The sequence below is a fragment of the Bos grunniens genome, chromosome 18, assembly GCF_055505025.1.
Source record: "Bos grunniens cultivar Pamir isolate PY7600 chromosome 18, Bosgru_T2T1.0, whole genome shotgun sequence".
NCBI lineage: Eukaryota > Metazoa > Chordata > Mammalia > Artiodactyla > Bovidae > Bos > Bos grunniens.
The window spans coordinates 45,167,341-45,181,199 of NC_141182.1; the positions used below are offsets into that span (position 1 = coordinate 45,167,341).

General features: G+C 43.3%; 1 long non-coding RNA gene across 7 annotated transcripts in view; it reads left to right on the forward strand.

Annotated features, from left to right (window-relative positions):
* Positions 1 to 13,859, forward strand: part of LOC147353616 (uncharacterized) — a 55,202-nt gene that overhangs the window by 3,019 nt on the left and 38,324 nt on the right. For 2 of the 7 annotated variants that reach the window (XR_015145770.1, XR_015145769.1), the window contains exon 3: positions 11,372 to 11,500. The exons of 1 other annotated variant lie outside the window; for it this stretch is intronic. This is a non-coding gene — a long non-coding RNA (uncharacterized LOC147353616). Of the gene's footprint in view, positions 1 to 657; positions 741 to 2,675; positions 5,944 to 11,371; positions 11,501 to 13,859 lie in introns of those variants that run through there. 4 more of the 7 variants (XR_015145768.1, XR_015145765.1, XR_015145766.1 and 1 more) reach the window with 4 other exon arrangements.

Here is a 13,859-nt window from a genome sequence, read left to right on the forward strand (position 1 = left end):
TTCCAAGGAGTAAGAGCCTGTTAATTTCATGGCTGCAGTCACCATCTGCAGTGATTTTGGAGCCCCCCAAAGTAAAATCTGACACTTTCCACTGTTTCCCCATCTATTTCCCATGAAGGGATGGGACCGGATGCCATGATCTTAGTTCTCTGAATGTTGAGCTTTAACCAACTTTTTCACTCTCCTCTTTCACTTTCATCAAGAGGCTTTTTAGTTCCCTTTCACTTTCTGCCATAAGGGTGGTGTCATCTGCATATCTGAGGTTACTGATATTTCTCCTGGCAATCTTGATTCCAGCTTGTGCTTCTTCCAGCCCAGCGTTTCTCATGAACTCTGCATAAAAGTTAAATAAACAGGGTGACAATATACAGCCTCGACATACTCCTTTTCCTATTTGGAACCAGTCTGTTGTTCCATGTCCAGTTCTAACTGTTGCTTCCTGACCTGCATACAGGTTTCTCAAGAGGCTGGTCAGGTGGTGTGGTATTCCAATTTCTTTCAGAATTTTCCACAGTTTATTGTGATCCACACAGTCAAAGGCTTTGGCATAGTCAATAAAGCAGAAATAGGTGTTTTTCTGGAGCTCTCCTGCTTTTTCAATGGTCCAGCAGATGTTGGCAATTTGATCTCTCGTTCCTCTGCCTGTTCTTAAACCAGCTTGAACATCAGGAAGTTCATGGTTCACGTACTGCTGAAGCCTGGCTTGGAGAATTTTGAGCATTACTTTACTATCGTGTGAGGTGAGTGCAATTGTGCGGTAGTTTGAGCATTCTTTGGCATTGCTTTTCTTTGGGATTGGAATGAAAACTGACCTTTTCCAGTCCTGTGGCCACTGCTGTTTTCCAAATTTGCTGGCATATTGAGTGCAGCACTTTCCTAGCATCATCTTTCAGGATTTGAAATAGCTCAGCTGGATTTCCATCACCTCCACTAGCTTTGTTCATAGTGATGCTTTCCAAGGCCCACTTGACTTCACATTCCATAGAGTGCCTGATGAACTATGGATGAGCTTCGTGACATTGTACAGGAGACAGGGATCAAGACCATCCCCATGGAAAAGTAATGAAAAAAAGCAAAATGGCTGTCTGGGGAGGCCTTACAAATAGCTGTGAAAAGAAGACAAGTGAAAAGCAAAGGAGAAAAAGAAAGATATAAGCATCTGAATGCAGAGTTCCAAAGAATAGCAAGGAGAGATAAGAAAGCCTTCCTCAGCGATCAATGCAAAGAAATAGAGGAAAACAACAGAATGGGAAAGACTAGAGATCTCTTCAAGAAAATTAGAGATACCAAGGGAATATTTCATGCAAAGATGGGCTTGATAAAGGACAAAAATCGTATGTATCTAACAGAAGCAGAAGATATTAAGAAAAGGTGGCAAGAATACACAGAAGAACTGTACAAAAAAGATCTTCATGATCAAGATAATCACGATGGTGAGATCACTTGTAATAGAACTGAAACCCAGTACAATTACGTCAGCACTGCCTTGGGCCTGCCAGAACTTGGCTAAGCCATTAACTCTTTACGTGACTGAAAAGGACAAGGTGGCTATGGGAGTGTTATCCCAGACTATGGGGACATGGGACTGACTCGTGGCCTATCTCCCGAAACTGCTGGACAGTGTTGCCACTGGGTAGCTGGGATGCTTATGGACGGTTGTTGTAGTTGTCTTACTGGTCCAGGAGGCAACCAAGGTGACTTTGGGCCAAGATGTAAAAGTCCCGCATGAAGTCAACACTCTCCTGTGAGGGGAACCCCATAAATGGCTGTCGACATCCCAGATTAGTCAATACAAGGGACTATTATGTGAGAACCCCCATGTTACTATTGAGCCTTGTCAGGCCCTGAATCCAGCCACTCTCCTTCCTTTGGGAGAAGGTGGGCTGTCACATGATTGCAAGGAAATACGCCAGCAGACCTGACTTGAGAGACCAGCCAATCCCAGACCCAGATCTGGTCCTGTACACCAATGGCCCCAGCCTGGTGAAACAAGGACAATGACTGTTGGGATATGCAGTAGTCATGGAAGAAACCATCGTTGAGGCTAACTCTCTGCCATCACACTGGTCCGCTCAACAGGCCGAACTATATGCTCTAATCCAGGCCTCCAGCTGTCAAAAGGTAAGAAGACAAACATTTACACAGACTCCAGGTATGCTTTTGCCACACTACATGTACACAGGGCTCTGTATAAGGAGAAAGGTCTTTTGACAGCTAGTGAAAAAGATAGTAAAAATAAGGAAGAAATTAAGACCCTATTAGATGCTGCCTGGGAACCAGAAAGGGTTGCAGTCATACACTACTGAGGACGTCAAAAAGAGGATACCCCCCAGGCTTGGGGAAAAGACTGGCAGATAAGACCACTAAAGAAGCAGCTGAGGGCTTGGGGGTGACAAATGAAGCCCCTATTAAAGCTCGCATATTGGCGGAGCTGCCTGAGCTAACACTGGACCCTCCAAAATACACTGAAGCCCAAAACCAACTAGCCAAAGCGGAAGGGGCCATCAAGACTGAAAAGGGATGGTGGGAATTGCCAAGTGGCAAATTATTGGTACCGAGGAGCTGGCACCCACTCTGGTAAGCCAAACACACCTAGCGACCCATCTAGGCCATAATAAACAGGAAGAGCTAATTTGAAAATATTTCTTGGTTCCCCACCTCTCTTCCCTATGCAGGACAAAATCTCAGAACTGCATTGCCTGCTCACAGGTCAATGCTGACTCTCAGCACAGATAGGAACCTCCATGGATTCAGCTAAAAGGCACGCTGCCCTTTGAACACCTCGAAGTGGACTTCACTGAAATGAAACCTCACCGACAGTACCATTACCTGCTGGTCATGATATGTATGTTCTCGTGATGGGTAGAAGCTTCTCCTACCTGGACTGAAAAAGCATCAAAAGTAGCCCGGTGCCTGCTTAGGGAGAAGTTCCCAGATTTGGATTTCCTACTAGCATTGGATTGGACAGTGGCCCAGCTTTCATAGCCGATTTAGTATAAAAAGTAAGCAAAACTTTAAACATCAAGTGGAAATTACATACAGCATATAGGCCCCAGAGTTCTGGGATGGTGGAAGGAGCCAACTGGACACTCAAAGAGACACTCTCCAAGTGGATCATAGAGGCTGACTGCTCCTGGGTGGGCTTATTTCTGACGGCTCTGGTCAGACTCAGGATGACCCCACAGTCCCATGGCTGCCCCCTCCCATAATAAAACAGGTGTCAACAAATTTGCCTCAGGTAAGGGGAGATGAGATTTCACAGCAGATGGAATAACTGGGTAAGGTAATAAATCAGGTAACTAAATTTGCACAAGAAAGGGTGCTGTTCCCCCTTGGGGAAAACATTCACGAATTTGTGCCTGGGAATCAGTTGTGGGTCAAGGACTGGAAACGACTCATTGGCCCCACATTGGAAGGGTCCATATACTGTTGTTCTAACCACCCCTACAGCAGTTAAAGTTGCAGGTATCACTCCCTGGATCCACCATTTGAGGATGAAGAGAACATATCACGCAGACCCAGAAACTGCTGAGTGGACTGTGAAGAGGGACCCCACTGACCCTTGAGATACTAAGATCATCCTTAAGAAGAAGAAGGAAAAGAAGATCCCAGACAAGCCCCTTCAGGATGAAGCTGCATAATCAACTCCTGCTGCTTGGGCTCATCAACGTGATTTTGAATTTAACTTCCATTTCAACTCAGGACTATGTTTTCATCTCATGGGCACATTCCTATGTGGACTTCCACACCACCTCCAACTGCTGGGTATGTGGGGCTATGCCTCTGTCTGTGATGGATGGACTTCCTTGGTGGGTGTCACTACTCCGCCAAGGAGATTTTAAACCATTCTGCTCTTTTCTGGAATGACAAAAAGAGACTTTGCTTTCTCTTGTCCATCATAATCTGTCCCTGCTCTCTTGGTGTAAGCCAGATCTACAGTCAATAGACTTGGGTCATGGGGTTACATTTGATGTAAACACCAGTTTCACAGGAGTAACAAAAGCCTATACCTCATATTTAAAGAACAAAAGGAAAAAAGCTCCCTGACCGGCAAGGGAGTTATGTTGAACAATTCTACCAAGTCTGGGATGAATATTTCTGGATGACCCAGAAAAGGGTCAATTAATTACTCCCACCACTATATGCTGGGAACAAAAAGAACAAAGGGTAGAGTTTGGTCACCATCCATTAGACTCAAAAGAACTAAAATATATGGGGTACCTATCCACCAAACAATGTAAATGAACATTTGAGGTCACATACCAGCCCAACCAGTCCATCCATTGGCCAGGATCTGATTGGAAATATAACCCTGGAATCTGCTGGATGGCACCCAATGGAACCCAATGGCTTTGTGGGCCTAACCTTTGGCCTTGGCTACCAATCAGATGGGTAGGCCACTGCACACTGGGATTCACTTTTGCCCATGGCAGCATAAAGCCTAATGTACAACAAGCCCTGGTAAATCTACCTTATTTACATGCTAGTTGGACAAGGTCTGTGTTTCAATGGTATGAGTATGTTGCTGCCTTATTCGTACCTTCTACAGGGACAACAGATATTATGATTAAAGTAGAGGCCTTGACTAATTTCACAAAACAGGCCCTCCTAGATGGTGCTAAAGCCATCCAAGCCTTAGTATTAGTATTGTATTAATCCCTCAGTCGTGTCTGACTTTTTGCGACCCCATGGACTGTAGCCCGCCAGCTCCTCTGTCCATGGGATTCTCTAGGCAAAAATACTGGAGTGGGTTGCCATTTCCAAGCCTTAAATGAAGAACAAATCCAAATGAGAAAAGCGGCAATTCAAAATAGAGTGACTTTGGACATGCTCACAGCTGCTCAAGGAGGGACCTGTGTTATAATTAAGGTTGAATGTTGTGTATATATTCCTGATTTATCTGGCAATGTATCAGCTGTTTTAGATGACATGAAAAACCAGGTAAAAGCAATGTCAAGTGAAAACATTCCTTTCTGGACTTCGGTCCTATCTTGGGTGAAGGGTGATTGGCAGAAAACTATATTTACCATTGTTACAGTTGCCTTGATAGTTCTGCTTTGTGGACCCTGCATTTTACAATGTATTATGAACTTTGTAACCAAAGGTTGGTGTTGTTGTCCCAAATTGGTGGTCGGAGAGCCAGGGTGCAATATATCCCTAGGAGTGGTGCTCATACTATGAGTTAAGAGCATCAAGAGAGAGGAATGAAGGCGGAAACAGACAGAACAGGCTCCATCTTGAAAGCAAGACTTCATCTTGGGCCAGACTGTGGACACTGAGCTATATGCCCAGTATCTATGGAAACGACATACCAACTTGAAAACCAGACTCCCCCCCACCCCCCACCCCCCAACACACACACATGAAAGAGCCCCAGGGCTCATACCTAGACTCTCTGTTGCCTAAAAGAATACCCCAATTATCTGTGTAACCAAATAGAATCATAAATTCTACTATACTTTTGGGGGTATGACTGCAGGCCGTTTGATATAGTCCACTGTTAACTACCTAGGCTTAAGTCATACAAATCATGGGTTTAAGGCATATGAATCACAGTTTAACTTTGATTGTATCTTTCTTTTCCTTTGCTCAGATTAGTTTCAGAGAATTTGGGGAGGTGGGTTTGAGCATGTACACTTAGGGTATATAATGTTTTCGCAAAAACCGGTTGGGGTCCTTGGCTAAGAGGAGACTCTGCCTTGGGCCCGCCTGTATAATAAACTGCACTCCACTATCTGCATTGTCCTTCTGAGTGAGTTTGTTTCCCAGAACACGTGGCTACAACATTTTGTGCATTGGCTGGGAACGCATAGCTACAACACTAACATGTGAGATGAGTGCAATTGTGCGGTAGTTTGAGCATTCTTTGGCATTGCCTTTCTTCGGGGTTGGAATGAAAACTGACCTTTTCCAGTCCTGTGGCCACTGCTGAGTGTTCCAAGTTTGCAGACATATTGAGTGCAGCACTTTCACAGAATCATCTGTTAGGATTTGAAATAGCTCAACTGGAATTCCATCACCTCCACTAGCTTTGATAGTAGTGATGCTTCCTAAGGCCCACTTGACTTCCCATTCAAGGATATCTGGCTCTGGTCCAGTGATCACACCATCATGGTTATTTGGGTTGTGAAGATCTTTTTTTGTATAGTTCTTCTGTGTATTCTTGCCACTTCTTCTTAATATCTTCTGCTTCTGTTAGGTCTGTACCATTTCTGTCCTTTATTGTGCCCATCTTTGCATGAAATATTCCCTTGGTATCTCTAATTTTCTTGAAGAGATCTCTAGTCTTTCCCATTCTGTTGTTTTCCTCTATTTCTTTGCATTGACCACTGAGGAAGGCTTTCTTATGTCTCTTTGCTATTCTTTGAAACTCTGCACTCAAATGGGTATATTTTCCCTTTTCTCTTTTGCCTTTTCCTCCTCTTCTTTTCACAGCTATTTGTAAGGCCTCCTCAGACAGCCATTTTGCTTTTTTGCATTTATTTTTCTTGGGGATGATCTTGATCCCTGTCTCCTGTACAGTGTCATGAACCTCCATCCATAGTTCTTCAGGCACTCTGTGTATCAGATCTAGTCCCTTAAATCTTTTTCTTACTTCCACTGTAAATCGTAAGGGATTTGATTTAGGTCATACCTGAATGGTCTAGTGATTTTCCTTACTATCTTCAGTTTAAGTCTGAATTTGTCCATAAGGAGTTCATGATCTGAGCCACAGCCAGCTCTCAGTTTTGTTTTTGCTGACTGTATATAGCTTTCCATCTTTGGGTGCAAAGAATATAATCAATCTGATTTTGGTGTTGACGAACTGGTGATGTCCATGTGTAGAGTCTTCTCTTGTGTTGTTGGAAGAGGGTGTTTGCTATGACCAGTGCGTTCTCTTGGCAAAACTGTATTAGCTTTAGCCCTGCTTTGTTTTGTACTCCAAAGCCAAATTTGCCTGTTACTCCAGGTGTTTCTTGGCTCCCTACTTTTACATTCTAGTCCCCTATAATGAAAAGGACATCTTTTTTGCGTGTTAGTTCTAGAAGGTCTTGTAGGTCTTCATAGAACTGTTCAGCTTCTTCAGCATTACTGGTCAGGGCATAGACTTGGATTACTGTGATATTGAATGACTTGCCTTGGAAATGCACAGAGATCATTCTGTTGTTTTTGAGATTGCATCCAAGTACTGCATTTTTCCTCTTTTGTTGACTATGATGGCTACTCCATTTCTTCTAAGGGATTCTTGCCCACAATAGTAGATATAATGGTCATCTGAGTTAAATTCACACATTCCAGTCCAATTCAGTTCGCTGATTCCAAAAATCTTGACATTCACTCTTGCCATCTCCTGTATGACCACTTCCAATTTGCCTTGATTCATGGACCTAACATTCCAGGTTCCTATGCAATATTGCTCTTTACAGCATCGGACCTTGCTTCCATCACGAGTCACATCCACAACTGGGTGTTGTTTTTGCTTTGGCTCCATTTCTTCATTCTTTCTGGAGTTATTTCTCCACTGATCTCCAGTAGCATATTGGGCATCCACTGACCTGGGGAGTTCATTTTTCATTGTCCTCTCTTTTTGCCTTTTCATACTGTTCACTCAAGGCAATAATACTGAAATGGTTTGCCATTCCCTTCTCCAGTGGACTATGTCTTGTCAGAACTCTCCACTATGACCCATCCTGTTGGGTGGCTCTACACAGCATGGCTCATGGTCTCATTGAGTTATACAAGGCTGTGGTCCATGTGATCAGATTGGTTAGTTTTCTGTGATTGTGACTTACAGTCTGTCTGCCCTCTGATTGAGAAGGATAAGAGGCTTATGGAAACTTCCTGATGGGACAGACTGACTGAGGGGGAAACTTGGTCTTGTTCTGATGGGCGGGGCCTCAGTAAATCTTTAATCCAATTTTCTATTCATGAATGGAGCTGTGTTCCTACCCTGCTATTTCAGTTCAGTTCAGTCGCTTCAGTCATGTCTGACTCTTTGCGTCCCCATGAATTGCAGCATGCCAGGCCTCCCTGTCCATCACCAACTCCTGGAGTTCACTCAAATTCACGTCCATTGCGTTGGTGATGCCATCCAGACATCTCATCCTCTGTCATCCCCCTCTCCTCCTGCCCCCAATCCCTCCTAGCATCAGAGTCTTTTCCAATGAGTCAACTCTTCGCATGAGGTGGCCAAAGTACTGGACTTTCAGCTTTAGCATCACTCCTTCCAAAGAGCACCCAGGACTGATCTTCTTTAGAATGGACTGGTTGGATCTCCTTGCAGTCCAGGGGACTCTCAAGAGTCTTCTCCAACACCACAGTTCAAAAGCATCAATTCTTCGGCACTCAGCTTTCTTCACAGTCCAACTCTCACATCCATACATGGCCACTGGATAAACCATAGCCTTGACTAGACGGACCTTGTTGGCAAAGTAGTGTCTCTGCTTTTCAATATGCTATCTAGGTTGGTCATAACTTTCTTTCCAAGGAGTAAAGAAAGTGAAGTCACTCAGTCGTGTCCGACTCTTTGTGATCCAAGGAGTAAGCGTCTTTTAATTTCATGGCTGCAATCACCATCTGTAGTGATTTTGGAGCCCCCCAAAATAAAGTCTGACACTGTTTCCACTGTTGCCCCATCTATTTCCCATGAAGTGATGGGACCAGATGCCATGATCTTAGTTTTCTGAATGTTGAGCTTTAAGCTAACTTTTTCACTCTCTTCTTTCCCTTTCATCAAGAGGCTTTTGAGTTCCTCTTCACTTTCTGCCATAAGGGTGGTATCATCTGCATGTCTGAGGTTATTGATATTTAGCCGGCAATCTTTATTCCAGCATGGGCTTCTTCCAGCCCAGCATTTCTCATGATGTACTCTGCAGATAAGTTAAATAAGCAGGGTGACAATATACAGCCTTGACGTACTCCTTTTCCTATTTGGAACCAGTCTGTTGTTCCATGTCCAGTTCTAACTGTTGCTTCCTGACCTGCATACAGGTTTCTCAAGAGGCTGGTCAGGTGGTGTGGTATTCCAATTTCTTTCAGAATTTTCCACAGTTTATTGTGATCCACACAGTCAAAGGCTTTGGCATAGTCAATAAAGCAGAAATAGGTGTTTTTCTGGAGCTCTCCTGCTTTTTCAATGGTCCAGCGGATGTTGGCAATTTGATCTCTGGTTCCTCTGCCTTTTCTAAAACCATTTTGAACATCAGAAAGTTCACGGTTCACGTATTGCTGAAGGCTGGCTTGGAGAATTTTGAGCATTACTTTACTACCATGTGAGATGAGTGCAATTGTGTGGTAGTTTGAGCATTCTTTGGCATTGCCTTTCATTAGGATTGGAATGAAAACTGACTTTCCAGTCCTGTGGCCACTGCTGAGTTTTCCAAATTTGCTGACATATTGAGTGCTGCACTTTCACAGCATCATCTTTCAGGATTTGAAATAGCTCAAATGGAATTCCATCACCTCCACTAGCTTTGATAGTAGTGATGCTTCCTAAGGCCCACTTGACTTCACATGCCAGGATGTCTGGCTCTAGGTGAGTGATCACACCATCATGATTATCTTGGTCATGAAGATTTTTTTTTTTTGTACAGTTCTGTGTATTCTTGCCAGCTCTTCTTAATATCTTCTGCTTCTGTTAGGTCCATACCATTTCTGTCCTTTATCGAGCCCATCTTTGCATGAAATGTCCCCTTGGTATTCCTAATTTTCTTGAAGAGATCTCTAGTCTTTCCCATTCTATTGTTTTCCTCTATTTCTTTGCATTGATCGCTGAGGAAGGCTTTCTTATCTCTCCTTGCTATTCTTTGGAACTCTGCACTCAGGTGCTTATCTTTCCTTTTCTCCTTTGCTTTTTGCTTCTCTTCTTTTCACAGCTATTTGTAAGGCCTCCCCAGACAGCCATTTTGCTTTTTTTCATTTCTTTTCCATGGGGATGGTCTTGATCCCTGTCTCCTGTACAATGTCACAAACCTCATTCCATAGTTCATCAGGCATTCTATCTATCAGTCTAGTCCCTTAAATCTATTTCTCACTTCCACTGTATAATCATAAGCGATTTGATTTAGGTCATACATGAATGGTCTAGTGGTTTCCCTACTTTCTTCAATTTCAGTCTGAATTTGGCAATAAGGAGTTCATGATCTGAGCCACAGTCAGCTCCTGGTCTTGTTTTTGCTGACTGTATAGAGCTTCTCCATCTTTGGCTGCAAAGAATATAATCAATCTGATTTCGGTGTTGACCATCTGGTGATGTCCATGTGTAGAGTCTTCTCTTGTGTTGTTGGAAGAGGATGTTTGTTATGACCAGTGCATTTTCTTTTTTTTTTAAAGCTTTTATTGAATTTGTTACAATTTTGCTTCTGTTGTTTCATGTTCTGTTCTTTTGGCCAGGAGGCATGTGGGATCTTGGCTACCTAAGCAGGGATCAAACTCGCACCCCCTGCATTGGAAGGTGAAGTCTTAACCACTGACCAGTGCATTTTCTTGGCAAAACTCTATTAGTCTTTGCCCTGCTTCATTCTGTATTCCAAGGCCAAATTTGCCTGTTACTCCAGGTGTTTCTTGGCTTCCTACTTTTGCATTCCAGTCCCCTATAATGAAAAGGACATCTTTTTTTTTTTTTTTTTTTTGCGTGTTAGTTCTAAAAGATCTTGTAGGTCTTCATAGAACCAATCAAATTCAGCTTCTTCAGCATTACTGGTCAGGGCATAGACTTGGATCACTGTGATATTGAATGGTTTGCCTTGGAAATGCACAGAGATCATTCTGTTTTGAGATTGCATCCAAGTACTGCATTTCAGACTTTTGTTGACCATGATGGCTACTCCATTTCTTCTAAGGGATTCCTGCCCACAGTAGTAGGTATAATGATCACCTGAGTTAAATTCACCCATTCCAGTCCATTTTAGCTCGCTGATTCCTAGAATGTTAACGTTCACTCTTGCCATCTCCTGTTTCACCACTTCCAATTTGCCTTGATTCATGGACCTAACATTCCAGGTTCCTATGCAACATTGCTCTTTACAGCATCGGACCTTGTTTCTATCACCAGTCACATCCACAACTGGGTATTGCTTTTGCTTTGGCTCCATTCTTTCTGGAGTTATTTCTCCACTGATCTCCAGTAGCATATTGGGTACCTACCGACCTGGGGAGTTCCTCTTTCAGTATCCTATCATTTTGCCTTTTCATACTGTTCATGGGGTTCTCAAGGCAAGAATACTGAAGTGGTTTGCCATTCCCTTCTCCAGTGGACCACATTCTGTTAGACCTCTCCACCATGACCCACCCGTCTTGGGTGGCTCCATGGGCATGGCTTAGTTTCATTGAGTTAGACAAGGCTGTGGTCCATGTGATTAGAATGACTAGTTTTCTGTGATTATGGTTTCAGGAGGGCCGAGAGCAGCCACTCCACGTTCAAGGTCAGGAAGGGCGGTGGTAAGGAGATTCCCCTCGTCCAAAGTAAGGACAGCGGCTGCGCTTTGCTGGAGCAGCCGTGAAGAGATACCCCACATCCAAGGTAAGAGAATCCAATTAAGACGGCAAGTGTTGCGAGACAGCCACAGAGGGCAGACACACTGAAACCCCCCTGCTATTCACCTGGAGCCAAACTATGGTGGAGTTAATGAAGATAATGGTATGTAGAGATAGTGGATAATGGAGGTAATAAAGATAAACCTCCTTCAAAAGATCCTATACATGTACTGCTACACTCAGTGCCCCCAACCCTGCAGCAGGCCACCACTGACCCACGCCTCCACTAGAGGGTCCTGGACACTCACAGGCATGTCTGGGTCAGTCTCTTGTGGGATCACTGCTCCTTTATCCTGGGTCCTGGTGCACAGAAGGTTCCTTTTGTGCCCTCCAAGAGTCTATTCCCCAGTCCTATGTAAATTCTGGCAGCTCTATGATGGGGTTAATGGCGACCTCCTCCAAGAGGGCTTATGCCATACCCAAGTCTGCTGCACCCAGAGTCCCTGTCCCTGTGGCAGTCCACTGCTGACCCGTACCTCTACAAGAGATGCTCAAACAGTTCTGTCACAGTCTCTGTGGGGTCCCTGGGTCCTGGTGTGCACAAGGTTTGTTTGAGCCCTCTGAGCATCTCTGGCAGGAATGGGGTTTGATTCTAAACCCCAATGAATTCGGCCCTCCTACCGTCTTGCTTGGGCTCCTCCTTTAGCCCTGGGCATGGGCTATCTTCTCACAGCCACTCGCTCCAGTGCTGGGCAGCTGCCTCTTTCTCCAGCTCTGCCTCTTTATTACTATACCAAACCATTTTTTTTAGATTCCACATACATGTGGAATCTATACCAAACCATTTTTTTTTTAGATTCCACATACTTGTGTTACTATATGATATTTGTTCTTGTCTTTCTGCCTTACCTCACTCTGTATGAGAGTCTCTAGATCCATCCACATCTCTATAAATGGCACAATTTTGTTCATTTTTTATGGCTGAGTAATATTTTGTTGTATATATGTACTATGTCTTCTTTACAGTAGAGAGCGTCTAAAGGGACTTACCATTTCAATTAGTGATAAGCTAGATCTACAGTCAGCTGTTACAGAGTCCTGGAAGCACCCCAGCGTTCCACTTGTCAAGAGTTTAGTTGAGGAGTCAAACAGTTAGTTTGGCAGGCACTGAAGGCATGAAATTAGGATCCCTGAGACTGCAGTAGTGGTGAGACTGTTGGAACTCTTGGAACAGCAATTATTATGCAAATATATAGGAGTATTTTAGTACCAAAACAAATATACTGGAGTGAACCACTTGAATGTCAGCTCTCCCTGGAACCCATTCCTGTTTATACATGATCCTATCTTTCCTGATATTATTCACCTCATTTAGACTATATTCTTTGGGAAGCCATGTGCTCATGAGTACCTATTCCTTGTGCACTCACAACACTTTCTTGGAACATCCTCATTTCATGACAAGTCCTACATGTTCATTGAGCTGGGAGCATTGTTAGGGAATATCAGACAACAGAACTGAATGACTTCTCTATATTTTCATGATGCCTAATCTCAGCTTTACTGCACATTTCTGCTCAATCATTTCTTTTCACTCAACCATATCCATTCTCCCCCAGATTGGAGGGGTCCCATACAAGCTGGAACATAACACTGAATAGAGTTCCCTGTTCTATACAATAGGTTCTTGTTATCCATTTTAAATATAGCAGTGTGTACATGACCTTCCCAAACTCCCATTATCCCTTCCCCCTGGCAACCATAAATTTGTTTTCTAAGTCTGTGAGTCTCTTTCTATTTTGTAAGTAAGTTCATTTGTATCATTTCTTTTTAGATTCCACACATAAAGGATGTCATAAGGTATTTCTTCTTCTTTGTTTGACTTACTTCACCCAGTATGGAGCTCTCTAGATCCATCAATGTTGCTGCAAATGGCATTATTCCATTCTTTTTAATGACTGAGTAATATCCCATTGTATCTATGTACCACACCTTCTTTATCCATTCCTCTGTCAATGGACATTTAGTTGCTTCCATGTCTTGGCTATTGAAAACAGTGCTGAAATGAACATTGGGATACATGTATTTTTTCAGACCATATTTTTCTCTGGATATATGCCCGGGAGTCGGATTGCAGCATCATATAGTAGCTCTATTTTTAGTTTTTAAAAGAACCTCCATATTGTTCTCCATAGTGGCTGTACCAATTTACATTCCCACTAACAATATAGGAAGGTTCGCTTTTCTCCACACCCTCTCCAGCATTTGTTGTTCGTGGATTTTTTAATGATAGCCATTCTGATCAGTGTGTGGTGATATCTCATTGTAGTTTTGATTTGCATTTCTTTGATAACTAGTGATGTTGAACATCTTTTTAGGTGCCTATTGGCCATGTATATGTCCTC